The sequence below is a fragment of the Neovison vison genome, chromosome 4 (assembly GCF_020171115.1).
Source record: "Neovison vison isolate M4711 chromosome 4, ASM_NN_V1, whole genome shotgun sequence".
NCBI classification, from domain to species: domain Eukaryota; kingdom Metazoa; phylum Chordata; class Mammalia; order Carnivora; family Mustelidae; genus Neogale; species Neogale vison.
In genome coordinates this window covers 14,254,747-14,271,013 of record NC_058094.1, presented here as the reverse complement: position 1 = coordinate 14,271,013, position 16,267 = coordinate 14,254,747, and the positions used below count along the sequence as shown (strand labels likewise).

The window sequence follows — 16,267 nt, the reverse complement described above, 5'->3', positions numbered from 1 at the left end:
TTGTATACAGAGATGATATCACTGATTTCATATCATTCACTTAGTCTTTTTACAGACATTTACTATTTTCAGCAGAAATACAAAAACATTAAATTTAAATTTTTGGGAGGCACCTGGCTTGTTTAGTCTGTAGATCATGTGACTTTTGATCTCAGGGTCATCAGTTTGAGCCCCCAGTTGGGTACAGAGATTACTTAGATAGAAAGATAGAAGTAGATGGATACATAGATAAAATTTGCCTTCTTTTTCCATTTTTGGAGGATGCAGTGCTGATTTATGCATATAGCTTTTTGTTTGTTTTGTGTGTGTGTGTGTGTGTGTGTGTCTAGTGCTTATAGGTATTTAGGTTGGAGGAGAAGGTGGCTATAAATGTAGGGTAAAAGGATTAGATTTGCAGTTAAATGCCTGGGCTTTACCACCAGCTGAGGGACATCCTTTCAATTCTATCACCAAAAACATCTTGAAATCCTTCTACCTCTCTCATCTCTCCATCACTAGTCAAGTCCGGCTACCATTATTTATCATGTGGTCTCCTCATTGGCCCCACTGTGCCCAATTTTGTCATGCCTCACTCCATTCTCCATTCTTCAAATGACCAGGGTGATCTTTTCCCTCCATATAGTACCACATTTCCTCTACTCTCCCTTTTCTTTTCTTTTTCTTTTTTTGTCCCTTTTTCTTTTCTTCTTAAGATTTTTCTTCACTCCAGCTACAGTGGCTTTTTGGGGGGACTTCTTAGGAGCAGTGCTCAGACTCATTGATACCTCCTCCTGTTTGTGAGTAGTACCAACTCCTTTTTATGTGGTTCACTGTCTTCCTCCAGGCAGGCATGGCGCTCCCGTTGCTGTCTGCATGTTCCCATCCCCAGTGCTCTAGGAAGATGCTGAGTCATAGAGTACACAGCCTCAGAGCAGACAGACCTGGCTTAAATACCAAAATCAAATGATTATTTAATAGCAATTTTTTAAAATAAGAGGAATAGAAGCATTCACTATTTTTTTCATGTAGGAACTATACTCAGTTAGTTTTCATGTTATTACCTCTTTTAGGCTTCAAAACAACCATACTGTATATTATTACTACTTTATACATAGAAAATTAGTATGTAAAGATGATAAGTATCTTTCCCAAGTCACTTAGTGAACTAGGAGAAGTAGAGATATAAACCAGTCTGATGACTTCAGAACTAGAACATAAATTCCATGACGTTCATCGACATTGTACACGGATGGGGGAGAGGGGTTGATGTAATAAGCACTCTGGTGCCTTGCACATGTTAACTGTTTACTAGAAATAATCATCCTTGTTATTCCTAGTTTATAGGAAGAATCACCTCTATTTCCTCTCTAAACATATTCTTTTCTGTTTTTCAATATTAGTCTCAGGCATAGTTTTCTCAACCCTTGGTGTCACCTTGGATCATTATCTTACTGTATCCACCATTCATTTGGCTTTTTTTCACTCACTATGTGGAACCAAAAGCTCCTGGAGGGCATTCGTGGCTTTTCGTGTTTTTCTGGCTTTCCTCTCGGCAACTCGCACAGTGCAATGCAATTGTAGGCCACTCAATAAATGGTTGCTGAATGAATGCATTAAACCTTGTAAGGATCAATCTTCTGACCTTGAACTCATTAATACCATGCTCTGAAGAGCTGAGCTAACTTGAGTTACATTAAGTATAATTAAAATAGATTTTTTTTTTAAAGAAGGGAGAGCTTTGTGAGCTCAGTCATTGGTTAGTCCTGTGTTTCTATATGGGTTTCTAGGGAGACCCCCCCCCCCCCAGAAGATATTTGGCAGTGTCCAGAGATATTTTTGGTTGTCTCAATCAGAGATCAGAGGGTGCTGCTGGCTTCTAGTGTATTGGGGAGAGGGATACTACTGAACATCCTACAATGCATAGGATAGCCTTCCACAACAAAGAATTATCCAACCCCGAGGTCAATAGTGCCATGATTGAGAAAGCCTGTGTTAGACAAGGTTATCAAAAGATAAAAACACATAGGGAGACAAATCATAAGAGACTCTAACTATAGAGAACAGAGTGAAGGTTTCTGGAAGGAAGGGTGGGTGGGGTAACTGGGTGATGGGCATTAAGGAGGGCACTTGATGTAATGATCACTGGGTATTATATGCAACTGATGAATCACTAAACTCTACCTTGTTAACAAAACACTGCATGTTAACTAACTTGAATTTAAATAAAGCCAAAACAGAGGTTATAAAATTTGCTAGAACTTATCAAACAAATTATAAATATTTGCCACACATCTATGTTGTATGTGATTTTAGATCCTGTATGAAGAATAGGACAAAATCTCTATTGGTAAATGTTTTTGAATGAAAATGTGAGAGATCCTGGAGAATCTCATGTAGTGTCAAACTTGACTAATTTAAAAGAACTTGAGAGAAATGCATTCCTTGCTCTGTGATTTATGTAAGAGCAGCCAGGTTTATTATTTGATACAGTAACTCAGTATTCAACTGACAAATTGATACTCATCGAGAGATTCTTAAATTGGCTTTTTTGAATTAGTGAGAATCATCTACAATTGATGTGTGTTTATATTCAAAGGAGGGATGATGAAGAGTTTTTTAGGATACTTTAAAAATTGTTTATAATACTCTTACCACTTCTATCTCTCACACCTCTACTATCTCAACAAAGAATTGCAACCTGTGTATCAAATAGCATGGGTTCCAATTAGTAACATCCAAATGAGCAAATATTTGATGACAAGATTACAATCACATAATTCTTATGCTGAAATTGTTTTGAACACACACACACACACACACACACACACACTCCTAATAGCTAGATCTTTGTATAGACACTAGGAACAGGGTCATGAGTAAAGGAAAAAATGGCTCTAAAAAGCACAGAATTACAAAAGCAGAGCTTTTATTTGAGGTATAATTTATGTACTTATAAGTAAATAGTTTTCATATCAATTATCCTAATACTTTTAGAGCAGTTTTAAGTTCATAGCAACCTTAAACAGAAGATACAGAGATTTCCCACATATCTCCTGTCCCCACATATGCACAGCCTCTCCCACCATCAACATCCCAACTAGAGCAGCAAATTTGTTATTTTGATGGATCTACACTGTTATATAATTACCATTCAAAATTCATAGTTGACATTAGGGTCATTCTTGATATTGTACAGTCAGGTTCTGACAAATACGTAAGAGATAGATGCATGAATACAGCATTGTACAGAGTAGGTTCACTGTCCTAAAACAATTATAATATTAAAATAAATGTCAAATTAACTGTAGGTTTATAAGGTTTCTTACTCTTGGAAACCTGGATTTCAGGTTAAAGTAAAGCCTGTCTTTGTTAGGTTATTTACTCACTGGGATTCCATTTCCAAAGGGGAACTGGAAACTCTAACTTAAACGCCAGTTACAGAAACTCTTCATGGTCAGCCCTTAGTTTTCCCTTTAACCACATTCTTCCTTAGAGAATGTAGGAAATCACATCGTAAAAGTGTCGATCCTGAAGAATGGAGAATGTTGTTGAAAATTCTGACAAAGACGGGAAGATTGGTTGAAAAACATCTTGTAAAATAGTGAGTTATAATCTGAAATCCCTCCCAATTCCGAATCCCCCAGGCCCAGGGAAAACGTGATGAAATTAAAATGCTAAAACTTTCAGGCAAGCCAGATTAACTTGTAAAAAGATATTTGCATCCTTCTTAGAGAACCTGCTGCAGAAAGATATAACGGGGGCAGTATGGATAAAAAGTGGAATTAAACATATTCATGGATATTAGCAGTGAAGCTAACTAAAATGTAGCAGATGTCCATGTGCTTAAATGTGGTCAGGAAGAGAGACGGCTGGAAAATAGCACGTGATATGTCGGGCTTGATGGCTGACAACTGGATTGTCCAAGCAATTCAACATCTCAAGTGGCATTTCTTGATGGCATTGTCTGAAGTATCAGAGACTTTTGAAAGTAAGACTAATTCTGATATTATCGACAACATATTTGCAGAGGCATAGTAATTTTTTCAACAGACTATTAGGAGGCATCTGGGGCAGTTTAATGAATTCTGAATAAAAGAGAGTTAGGGGTCAGACACCTGGTGTTCTTTTCAGTCCTGCCACTGACTTGGGTGGCCTTGGACATATCATGTGATTTTTGTGAGCACGAGTTTGCACAAGATAAAATGGGAATGAGAACGCTCACTCAATTCTGAATTCTGTGGCCCGAGAGTGTTCGCTAAAATCCTAGGACGAGGGAAAGGGGGAATAGTTGGTGATGAGGGATTGACAGGAAGAAAAATGTGAGCTTGATGTGAGAGGCAACATCTATTTGATTTGGAAGAAGATTAATCCAAACTGAGTTTCATTTCCTCATTCAACACAATCGTGAACCCCGACTAGATACACTGTTCTTAGTATGATGGTATGACGTATGCAACACTAGCTGGCAAGAGAAGGCCAGCTAGACCTCAGGAGAGTGTCTGATGAAGAATTCAACTATACACAGCACAGGCAGGGTGTTTGCCTAACCTCTCCATCTGCAGGGCATATCTTTGCTTACAAGTGGCTACTAGCCACACATGTCTGTGTATGTGATTGTGTGGAGAAGGGATGAGTGGGTGTTTTCATTTGGAAGATTTTATCTTGTAATTATTTGATGACTATCATTCATTCTCAAAGTCCTTTCATTATAAAAATGATATTAATAACTACCACTGAATGTTGGTCACTATCCACATATAAATCCCCCTTCATACTTGTAACAATTTCATAAGGTATATATTATGACTTGCATTTTACAAACGAGCAAATCTATATTCAGGTAGGAAAAATGACTTTACCAAATCTACACAACTGCTAAGTAAAAGAAGCAAGCATCATCCCTACGTTTGCCTAGATGGAAATCTGCATTTGTGTGGTATACTTTTCATGGAGACATGAGGCTTCCTTGTATAAAACTAGAGAAGCACTCCATGCCTGGGATGGACTCCAGGTCTGCCATTATTCCTAATGATGAATTATGGCCATGGTTGCCTTGTAACCTCAGCTTCTTATAACACTAACGTGGTGACCACCTGGCTGGAGTGATTTATTGAAATGTAGCTGTTCTTGTTTCAATGCACATAAGTGCATCGCCAGTGTACCTTGGGGTAATTATACTGTGGATGAAGAACGGCCATGGCAACCACCCACAGAGTTGTTTATGTTCTGGTGCTGCAGTGCACGGCCCCCCAGAGGGCTCTTCCTCTTGCTAAGGTTTGCTATGGGTGGTGTAGTTAGGGGTGGGGGTGGGGGATGAACACTAATCTATTACCATGGAGACAGGGATGCTGATAAAGAGCAGGCATCCTAAGGAAGAAACATCTAGAGTAGCAGCATTGCATTCCTCAGAGGGTCCTGGCAGAATTGAGTAAAAATGCTGACCTTTTTAAAAAGGCCCATAAATAATTCACAACCCATCTTCTAAATTTGTTCCCCCAAACTTTTTTTGCTTTAAACATTCACCTCTTTAGGCAATAATTTAGTTCCAGTTCAAAACATATTCTAATTATTAAAATATTCTTACTTTAATAGGCACTTTGGTTGATATTAGGTAACAATGTGTCTCATCTACCTTTAATAGCAGGAGTGGACATTGGTGGATTTATTTTTGTATTTGGATTTGCATTGAATAACACTTTATGGTTCTTTGAGTAAAAGCTTCAGCAAAGAGTCTCTATTTTCATCTGTATTTAATTAAACTTTTAAGAAGAGGTCTTCCCCTCTACAATGGAATCCAACCAAATTTTGAAGATGAAAAATGAAGGAAGTTAACTACTGTGGATTGAACAACCTTTTTAAAAATCGATTTTACTTCTTTCTTCCCACGCAAAGGCACTACTTGCTTCATTGAGTTTTTTTTTAAACATCCTAATTTAATTTAATTCTTTTCATGTTGCAAGATTCATTGTTTATGCACCACACCCAGTTCTCCATGCAATACATGTCTTCCTTAATACCCACCACTAGGCTCACCAATCCCGCCCATCTCCCTCTCCTCCATAACCCTCAGTTCGTTTCCCAGAATCCACAGTCTCTCATCTTTCATCTCCCCCCTCCGATTGATTCCAATTCAGTTTCCTTCCCTTCTCCTAATGTCCTCCATGTTATTCTTTATGATCCACAAGTAAGTAAAACCATATGATAATTGACTCTCTCTGCTTGACTTATTTCACTCAGCATAATCTCCTTCAGTCCCATCCATGTTGATATGAAAGTTGGGTATCCATCCTTTCTGATGGAGGCATAATATTCCATTGTATATATGGACCACATATTTTTTATCCATTCGTCCGTTGAAAGGCATTTTGGCTTTTTATAGTTTGGTGACTGTGGCCATTGCTGCTGTGAACATTGGGGTACAGAAGGCCCTTCTTTTCACTACATCTGTATCTTTGGGGTAAATATCCAGTAGTGCAATTGCAGGATCATAGGGAAGCTGTATTTTTAATTTCTTAAGGGATCTCCACACTGTTCTCCAAAGTGGCTGCACCAACTTGCATTCCCACCAACAATGTGAGAAGGTTCCCCTTTCTCCACATCTTCTCCAGCAATTGTTGTTTCCCCATCCTTATTGATTTTGGCCATTCTAACTGGTATAAGGTGATATCTCAATGTGGTTTTGATTTGAATTGCCCTGATAACTAGTGATGATGAATATTTTTTCATGTGTCTGTTAGCCATTCGTATGTCTTCATTGGAGAAGTGTCTGTTCATGTCTTCTGCCCATTTTTGACATGATTATCTATTTTTTTGGGTGTTGAATTTGAGGAGTTCTTTATAGATCTTGGATAATAGCCCTTTGTCTGTAGTGTCATTTGCAAATATCTTCTCCTATTCTGTGGGTTGCCTCTTTGTTTTGTTGATGGTTTCCTTTGCTGTGCAGAAGCTTTTGATCTTGATGAAGTTCCAAAACTTCATTTTTGCTTTTGTTTCATTTGCCTTTGGAGACATACCTTGAAAGAAGTTGTGGCCAATGTTGAAGATGTTACTGCCTATGTTCTTCTCTAGGATTTTGGTAGATTTCTGCCTCACATTGAGGTCTTTCATCCATGTTGAGTTCATTTTTCTATATGGTGTGAAGGAGAATTTCAGACCAATATCCTTGATGAATATGGATGCCAAGATTCTCAACAAGATCCTAGCTAATAGGCTCCAACAGTACATTAATTATCCACCATGACCAGGTGGGATTTATCCCTGGAATGCAAGGGTGGTTCAACATTTGCAAATCAATCAATGTGATAGAACAAGTCAATAAGAGAAGAGAGAAGAAACACATGTTCCTCTCAATTGATGCAGAAAAAGCATTTGACAAAATATAGCATCCGTTCCTGATTAAAGCTCTTCAAAGTATAGGGGTAGAGGGAATATTCCTCAATTTCATAAAAATCTCTCTATGAAAAACCCCTAGTGAATATCATCCTCAATGGGGGAAAACTCACAGCCTTCCCTTTGAGATCGGGAACACGACAACGATGCCCAGTCTTGCCACTGTTGTTCCGTGTTGTTCACTGTTGTTTCTCTTATCAGATGACATGATACTTTATATAGAAAACCCAAAGATTGCACACACAAACTACTAGAACTCATACAGCAATTCAGTAATGTGGCAGGATACAAAATCAATGCATAGAAATCAGTTGCTTTCTTATACACTAGCAAAGAAAATATAGAAAGGAAAATTAGAGAATTTATTCCATTTACTATAGCACCAAGAAACATAAGATACCTTGGAATATACCTAACCAGAGAGATAAAGCATCTGTACTCGAGGAACTATAGGACACTCATGAAAGAAATTGAGGAAGACATAAGAAGATGGAAAAGCATTCCAAGCTCACAGATCAGAAGAATAAACATGGTTAAAATGTCTATACTGTCCAGACCAATCTATACTTTCAATGCCATCCTGATCAAAATTCCACCAGCATTCTTCAAAGTGCTGGAACAAACAATCCTAAAATTCATATGGAACCAGAAAAGACCCTGAATTGCTAAGGAAATGTTGAAAAAGAAAAACAAAGTTGGGGCATCACGTTGCCTAATTTTAAGCTTTACTACAAAGCTGTGATCACCAGGACAGCATGGTACTGGCACAGAAACAGACACATAGACCAATGGAACAGAGTAGAGAGTCCAGATATGGACCTTCAACTCCTTGGTCAACTAATCTTTGACAAAGCAGGAAAAAAATATCCAGTGGAAAAAAAGACAGTTTCTTCAATAAATGGTGCTGGGGAAATTCGACAGCTATATATAAAAGAATGAAAATCATTGACCTTTTTCAAGGATTAGATGTGATGCTGGTGTGGCAAATTCTAAAGTCTAGAGAGGCCAAGAAGATCGTGTATGTGAGCCAAATGAGCAGAGTGCCATGCAGCAGGGTCGGCTATGGCGTAAAACAAACTGGTGGGGGGTGGGGGACAGTGTGCCTGTCTCCCCTAAAGTAGGTGCTATTCAGCATTACCATTTGTTTAAATTATTTTTTTAATTATTTATTTATTTATTTTCAGAAAAACAGTATTCATTATTTTTTCACCACAGCCAGTGCTCCATGCAAGCCGTGCCCTCTATAATACCCACCACCTGGTACCCCAACCTCCCACCCCCCCGCCACTTCAAACCCCTCAGATTGTTTTTCAGAGTCCATAGTCTCTCATGGTTCACCTCCCCTTCCAATTTGCCCAAATTCCCTACTCCTCTCTAACACCCCTTGTCCTCCATGCTATTTGTTACAGCATTACCATTTTTTAATTAGCAATAATCGCGCCTCGGATAAACCTCATTGGCTACGATACTGCCACTGCGCAAAGCTCAGCATTACCATTTTTTAAAGAGAAGCTATAAATGGGGAGAAAATATTGAAATTTTACTAGTTTTAAATGATGATGACTAATTAACAAACACTGAAACATCTAGTAGGTAAAACAAAGACAAACACACACACACACACACACACACACACACACACACAAGTCATGGACTGCTGGAGGCCTGAGATGCCCTGAGTAAGCTTTCATAAAGGTTAGCTCTTTGCTTCATTTGGTGAGAGACTGAGTGGTTTGTACTTTTGCTTACTTGCTGAAGGATGTATCTAAGACTCAAAGATCTGAACTGGGATGTGAAAGTAACTGACCCAAGTCTTTCTTATCTCCAGCCTCAGCTTCCTATCCAGTAGTGGGTGATTAAGAATGTTCATTCACAGTTTGTGCTTTTTTAATGCTGACCTGATTGTCATGATTTTTTTCTTTTTTAGCAAAACATTATTCTTGCAGCTTGCACCACTCTCATATAGCATGTTTGTCTTAAATTCAAAGAATTATTAAGCAGAAGCTTCATGTGATCTTTCTCTCTCTCTCTCTCTCTCTCTCTCTCCCTTCCTCTTTCTTCTTTTTTTCTTTCTTTCTTTCATTTTTTTGGAAGAGGTCTCATGCATAAAATTCTCCATTAAAATAAATAATAATAATAATACCCAGAGAGATATTCTAGATTTATTGCTTCTAGGCTCAATTTTTTTTTGTATTGTAATAGCCTCAAGGTCTGAATTCATAGTGGTAATATCTCTTTCTTATCTTCAGAGAGAATGAGTTTTACAAGACCCTCTGTGGCATCAGCCTGAGTGCTGTGTTCCATAGTGCTTGGTCACTCTTAGGATAGAGATTTCAAACATACAAAGTTCTTTTCCAATCTGGGTATTGCTTACAAAGTAAGAACTATGGAGGTAATCACTTATGTTCTTGCTTCTTTATTTTCTATGTCCAAACATGTTTACATTCTAAGAAGGAGAACCAAGAAGCAAATCAAGGTCCATTAAGAGATATGAGCTAATGACCTGGGATGAAGAATGAGGTCAGCAAGTGGAAAGCTGAGAGATTTTGTTGCAGGAGGTAGAACTAGACCAATAAAACAAAGGGGAACTCGTGTCCCAGGAAGTAGAAGGTGGTCAGAGTGTGCAAATGTGAGCTTATGATTGGGAAAGTAGAATAAGGTAGGGAGATAAAGGGAAGTGATGTAGATAGAAAGTGGGTCTTGGCAACCGGAGATGATGTTTTCTTTCTTTTTCTGTCTTCATGCCAACCATGGCCCGGCAGCACCAGGGCTTTATCTGAAGAAGAAAGGCTGATTCCTTTCGAATTAGACTTTATAGGTTTTCTGCCTTTGCAGCTAAGAGGTTTCAGAAATTTACCTAAATTCTTTCTGCCTCAGTGTCTTCATCTGCAGAATTGAGTTAACAATGCTGTGTACCTCACAGTTTGCTGGGAGAATGAAATGATATATGGAAGTGCTTATTATGGTACCAGAACTATTCAATAAATATGTTATCATAATTTTTATTTTCATTTTAAATGTTTCACATTATCTGTTTTTCTTCTTATTTTATCTCCTGGCATTGTCTGTCACCTACTGGCTTCTTTATTGCACAGAAGCATCTACTAGTTATTAATTAAGAGTCAGCAAGGGGGTCCTTGGTGAGACAGGCTCTCTCGTGCTATTAAATGCTATCAAAATCACATCTGCTGATTCCGTAGGACAGAGTCTCACAGTCCCGGGACACTCTCAGAGTGAATCTATGAAAACCAAATTGATAACAAATGAGTTGCTTATTTCCTAGTAAAGGGGTCATGATGGAGTAAGATACATTGGTTTTCCTTTGTAAAACATATTCTCATGCAAAAGACAGCTTTAAATTAGAAGGTCTGAGTTTGGTACACAGGACACCTGGGGATGCAAAGAGAAATCCCTGCTTCCTTTCCTTGGCACCACTTGTCAGTTGAGTGAAATTTCCTCTTTACTGAATGGATATTAGTATGATGGAAATCAGGTCTACCTGGCTTGAGGTTCTTACAAAGATCAGTTTGGATAAGCGTTACACAAGTATTAATAAAAAACACAGTGCATAAACAATGAATTCTGGTACACTGAAAGGAAATTAAAAAAATAAAAATAAAAAAGCACATTGAATTTCTTCCATCCATCCCCATGGAGGTATGTTTTCTGTCTAATATCTCTTTCTGTTATTGTCTCTTTGCTTTTCATTGCTCATCAATATGCATTTTATTAACATACTGAAAAATACACATTGCTTCTATAAGGTGTGATTATAGGTCCCTGGCAAAGAAAAAGTTCATTTCTATATATTACATGCGTTTGGTGTTAACAGCCTGATTTCCACTGGTTTGATGGTTACTTAAACCAGGAGCTGTTGTCAAAGCAGAACCACACAGTGTATACCTAGGTCCTGCCCCAGGTTAACACATTTCACATAAAATGACTTGGGGAATGTCATTTCTGCAAAGTAACCACTCTCCCCGAGTGCTGAGTGCCCTACAATTTCAAAAGCTCTTTCCTATGCGTGTTGTCATAACAAACCTGTGAGTCCAGCAGGACATCATTAGTTCTATTTTATATATAAGGAAAATAAGCCTGAAAGAACATAATCAATTCATAAGAGGACAGAGTAGGGATTTGAAACCAAGAATATATGACTCCAGAGTCCTTGCTTTATTCTTTATTCACAGGAAGAGAGAGGTGTTTTCTCAAAAACCTCCCTATTAGTTAGAGTGCCTCTTCTTCTAAAAGGATCTGTATAGCAAAAGGATGCTTAAAGGCACAATCAGAGCCATCAAATGCAGTCGTTTTTATTCAAGGTGCCTCTGCTCCTACTGTGCTTCTTCACGTCTTCAAAACTGTCATAAGAAAGTCACAAAGCAGTGCGGATTCGCTCTGAGTTAGAGGTTCATTGGGACAAAAAATAAAAAAAATCATCCGCAGGCCACTGATGTCACTTGGTGCTGGTGGGGTGTCATTAAGAATTAAGGGGGAGTGAGACCTGGGTGCAGATCCTGGATCCACCCATTCCTAGCTGTATCACCATGGACAGTCTTTGTGAACCTCAGTTTCTTCATCTGGCAAATGGAACTACAATAGTATCTGCCTTTTATGGATGGCATGAAGATTGAAAAAGCCATTTCCTATAAACTACTTAGCAAAGAACTTCATTTCTTTGCCTCTCACATAAACAATAGCGATGGTCACTATTTGAGTAATTTTGCTATTTGAATGTTATAGTTTAGGAAATCAATGCATTAGAAGTTTCTCAAACATATTTTACCTTAGGGGTCCTACAGATCTTTGGTTCTTCACACCCCAAAATGATGAGTACAGGAAACCATGAATGATCAAAGTTCTGTGCTCATGCCTTCTATGGTTCCTATATTGCAAAGATTGATTTTAACACCATGTTATTTCAAAAATTTCAATTCAGTTTAACAAACATTATCTGAGGGTCAAGTATATGTTAGGCACTGGGATGAGAGGTAGATAAGAATGATATTCAGCTTCAAGAAGCCATTGTATGAGGGGGGATGATGGAAACCCATGTTTTAAAGCCAGGCAGCAAGTGCTGTGAAGACTCTATGCCCAAATCAGCACAAAAACTGTAACAGGGCCACTTAGAAAGCCTATGGCTCAGGAGTCAGTCAGAGGATTCTTGGGGAGCATCTTGGAATTACAGAAAGAACAAGACTAAAATCAAGAAGTGGAAGATAGATTTGAAGTGGATTTCTGGACCGAGGCCGTGGGGTGCTATTGACAAAGCAGTGGGCTTTATTTTATAAGTTAAAAAACAATATATCATGAGCGATATACAGCCCGTAGAGCTGATGCAGGTTGTCGGTTCTCCTGGATCTTTAAAAAGATGAATTGACATAGGTATGAGATATGGCTTCATTCACAAACCCCACCTTCTGGGGAAACCACTTAGCCCACGTTTTGGTATAGTATCAGTTAGCTGAAGTAAAAATATAGCTGCCTATATAAGACCAGGTATGTGCTATCAGATTTCCCAGCCCCTACCCATACATTTTGCCTACTGCACTCAATTGTACTCTGTTGGACGCCTATCAGCATTTGAGACTGCTTCCTGTTTCTCCCATTGTCCAGCCCTTAGCCAACATATGAAACTGCTCCTATCAGGAAACTGGTATAAAGGTCTTCATTGCACTGGTACTGCCTTTCAAAGAGCCCACAGACTGGCCCATTCCCCAGACACCAACCATTTCTTCAAGTCACCTCTAGTGAAATCCATCACGTTAGGGTCAGAGTGTGAAGCAGGTGGCAGCAAATTAATAGCCATACTACTACTGGTACTACCGCTTACTTCTACTAACAGTAACGATAGCTAACATTCACTTAATTCTAAGTACCAGCAACTGTGCTGTTAAGTTGACATAAGTCATTTTGATTAATAATCTTAAAAGAGCAATTCTGTTATTATCCCCATTTTACAAACAAAGAATATGACATTTAGAAACGCTCCTACAATGGTCAAGTTGAACTTTCTTAAACACATACTCTCAAACAGACTATAGTGAGGCATCCTGGAGGTACAATGCTAAGTGGTGGTATGGGTAGGAAAGGTAAAAATAGGGAGAACTAGAGGGAGTACATACACTGGGATTTACAATGTTTTTTACTCTGCATTTTAATGCATTCAAAGAAGTGATCTTTTAGCCTAATTAAAACCCACTTAAATAAAATCTACTAAAAATTGGCCTAAAAACTGTCCACATCAGGTTGTCATCCAGGTATATATGGGTCACAGTCTGAAACCTGACCAGACCTGCAGCTGACAGAAAGCAGAATAGTAGTGATCTGCAAACTCTGTTAATTAGTCTAGAAAGAACTTCTCCTTAAAGAACAAATATATGAAAGAGCAATTTTAATAACTTTTTTGGGGGAAATTTCCAGATAAAACAAAGGAACATTGTCCTGAAGTCTCAGAAGAGTAAAAGACTTGAGAAAATTTTAGAGACTAGTTTGGTATTTTCAGGAGAATGTAAGGAAACATTGCTTCTCTGAAACAGAAGCAGATCACCCTAATAAAGACAGGAAGATAAAAATTACCAGAAAGAGATGAAAATTCAAATGACTGATGTAAAAGACGGCCAGAAAACAAAAACAAAAACAAAACAAAACAAAACAAAAAAAAAAAAAAAAAGAAGAGGAGCACAATTCAAATAATTTCCTTTTTTAAAATGTTCAGTTATCTACTGTATAGTACATAATTAGTTTTTGGTGTGGTGTTCCATGATTCATTAGTTACAATTCAAATAATTTCTAAAAATGGAAAAAAAAGAGGGAAGAATCAGAAATTCTACTTCCTGAATTATAAACTATGTGATTCCCACTAACCTCCTGCTGAGAAAACCTAGAAAAAACTGGAAAAAATATTTATGAAACTTAAAAAAAACACACACACATTGATGCACATGCAAGAGAATATGATACAAAATCAGGAGGGTCAACAAATAAGAAAAATGGATCCAGAGGCCATCCACATAATAAAGCTATAAAGCACAGATCAAAACAAACAACTGTGCAAAATATCTTCACATTAATAACAGACATGATTGATAATTTGAGAGGAACTTGGAAAGTATAAAAAGAATCAAATTGAAATTCTAGATATGAAACAAATTTATAACTAAGAATGATAATTTAATGTATTATGTGTTAAAGAGCAGATTAGACAAAGCCAAAAGTAGAATTAGTTAACTCAAAGAAGATATCGAGAATGAAACTTATAAAGATGAATGAATAAATATACAGAAAAATGTGTAACATGCTTAGGCAATCCAATAACAAAGTCTTATAATAGATTACTGGAGATCTGGAAGGGAAGCAAAGCAAGGGAAAATAGCAAAAAGCAATATGAATCTCTCAAAAATGTCAAGAGAAATTAAGTCACAAATTTCAGAAGCCCTACAAATCCCAAGTAGGATGAATATGAAAAAAAGCCACACCTAGGAACATTGGAACAAAACTGCTAAAACCAAAAGCAAAGATTTTAAAACCCAAACCCAATGGTTACTAGCAGAGGAAAAGTGGGGAAGATATATTAACCTTCAATGAGCAGCGATAAGGTAGATAATTTATCACAGAATCTATAGAAACCAGAAAAAGGAATGCTTTCTTGAAGGTGTTGAAAGAAAATGATAGACAATAGAAAATGTTATGCTTAGATAAATAAACCCTTCAAAAATTAATGTGAATTTAAGATATTTTTCAAACAAACAGAAACTAATAGAATTCAGCACCAGCAGAACTGCTCTAGTAAAAACACTAAAAGGTTGTGTTCATTCAATGCACAAGAAACATATACCATATAGAAGCTGAGAAATGTAAGAATGAATAAAGAACATCAAAATGTAAATACTTGGGTAAATGTCATTGCAACCTACAAGCACAATTTATAGTGAACTCTACAAAATAATGAGAAAAAAGTTATCCCAGTAGGAATTATGCACAGTCCTTTAACTAGCGCCATAGGAAAGAGGATGTCTGTGACCAAAAAACCATATGAAAGTGTTCATCTTCATTAGCAAGCCCGTGGTACAAATTGAAATCAAAATGTAATACCACTAAACACTCAGCGGAACACTGAAATGAAAAGACTGACAATAGTGAGTTTGTAGTCACGTGCGGAACGAGGGGAACTCTCCAGTGCAGATGGCGGAAGTTAAATTATTAGAGTCACTTTGAAAAAACAGTGTAACATCATCAAAATTGATAATTACCATGCCTATGACCCAACAATTCCATTTCTTTTTATATATCAAATAGAAATACAAGCACTTGGGCATGACATGCCTTGGGAAGGTTCTTTGTTTGCAATAGTTCCAAGAAGAAACAGTCCAAATGACCATCAGCAGTAATATAGATAAACAAATTGTGGTATACTCACTCAACAGGATACTGTAGATGAGAGGGTCAGCAAATTACAACCCATGGACCAAATCTGGCCCATTGCCCATTTTTGCAAATGCATTTTATTGGAACACAGCCAAGCTCATTCTTTTATATAATGGCAATGGCTCCTTTCATGCTATGACACAGTTGAGTTGTTGCAGTAAAGACCATCTGGTCTGCAAAACCAGGAATTTTTACTATCTTCTCTTTACAGAAAGAGTTTGCCAACCCTTGGTATAGGTCAATGAAAATAAATTGACTATAGCCACTTTTGTTAACATGTATGAATCTTACAAATAAAATCTTGAGCAAAAATAAGCCATACCCCTCTGAAATCACATAAATAACATGCTTTATAATATGTTTCTCATCTCCTTTCCCTATTTCTGGAATTTTCTCCTTGTTGAAATTTAACTCTGACCTTCCAGTTTGCCCAGTACAAAAAAATCTATGGTTCTCGTACCCAATCCATCAGAAA

General features: G+C 37.5%; 1 pseudogene; it reads right to left on the bottom strand.

Moving 5' to 3' along the window:
• Nucleotides 1–8,774: 8,774 nt before the first annotated feature.
• Nucleotides 8,775–8,854, bottom strand: LOC122905658 (annotated as a pseudogene).
• Nucleotides 8,855–16,267: the final 7,413 nt, after the last annotated feature.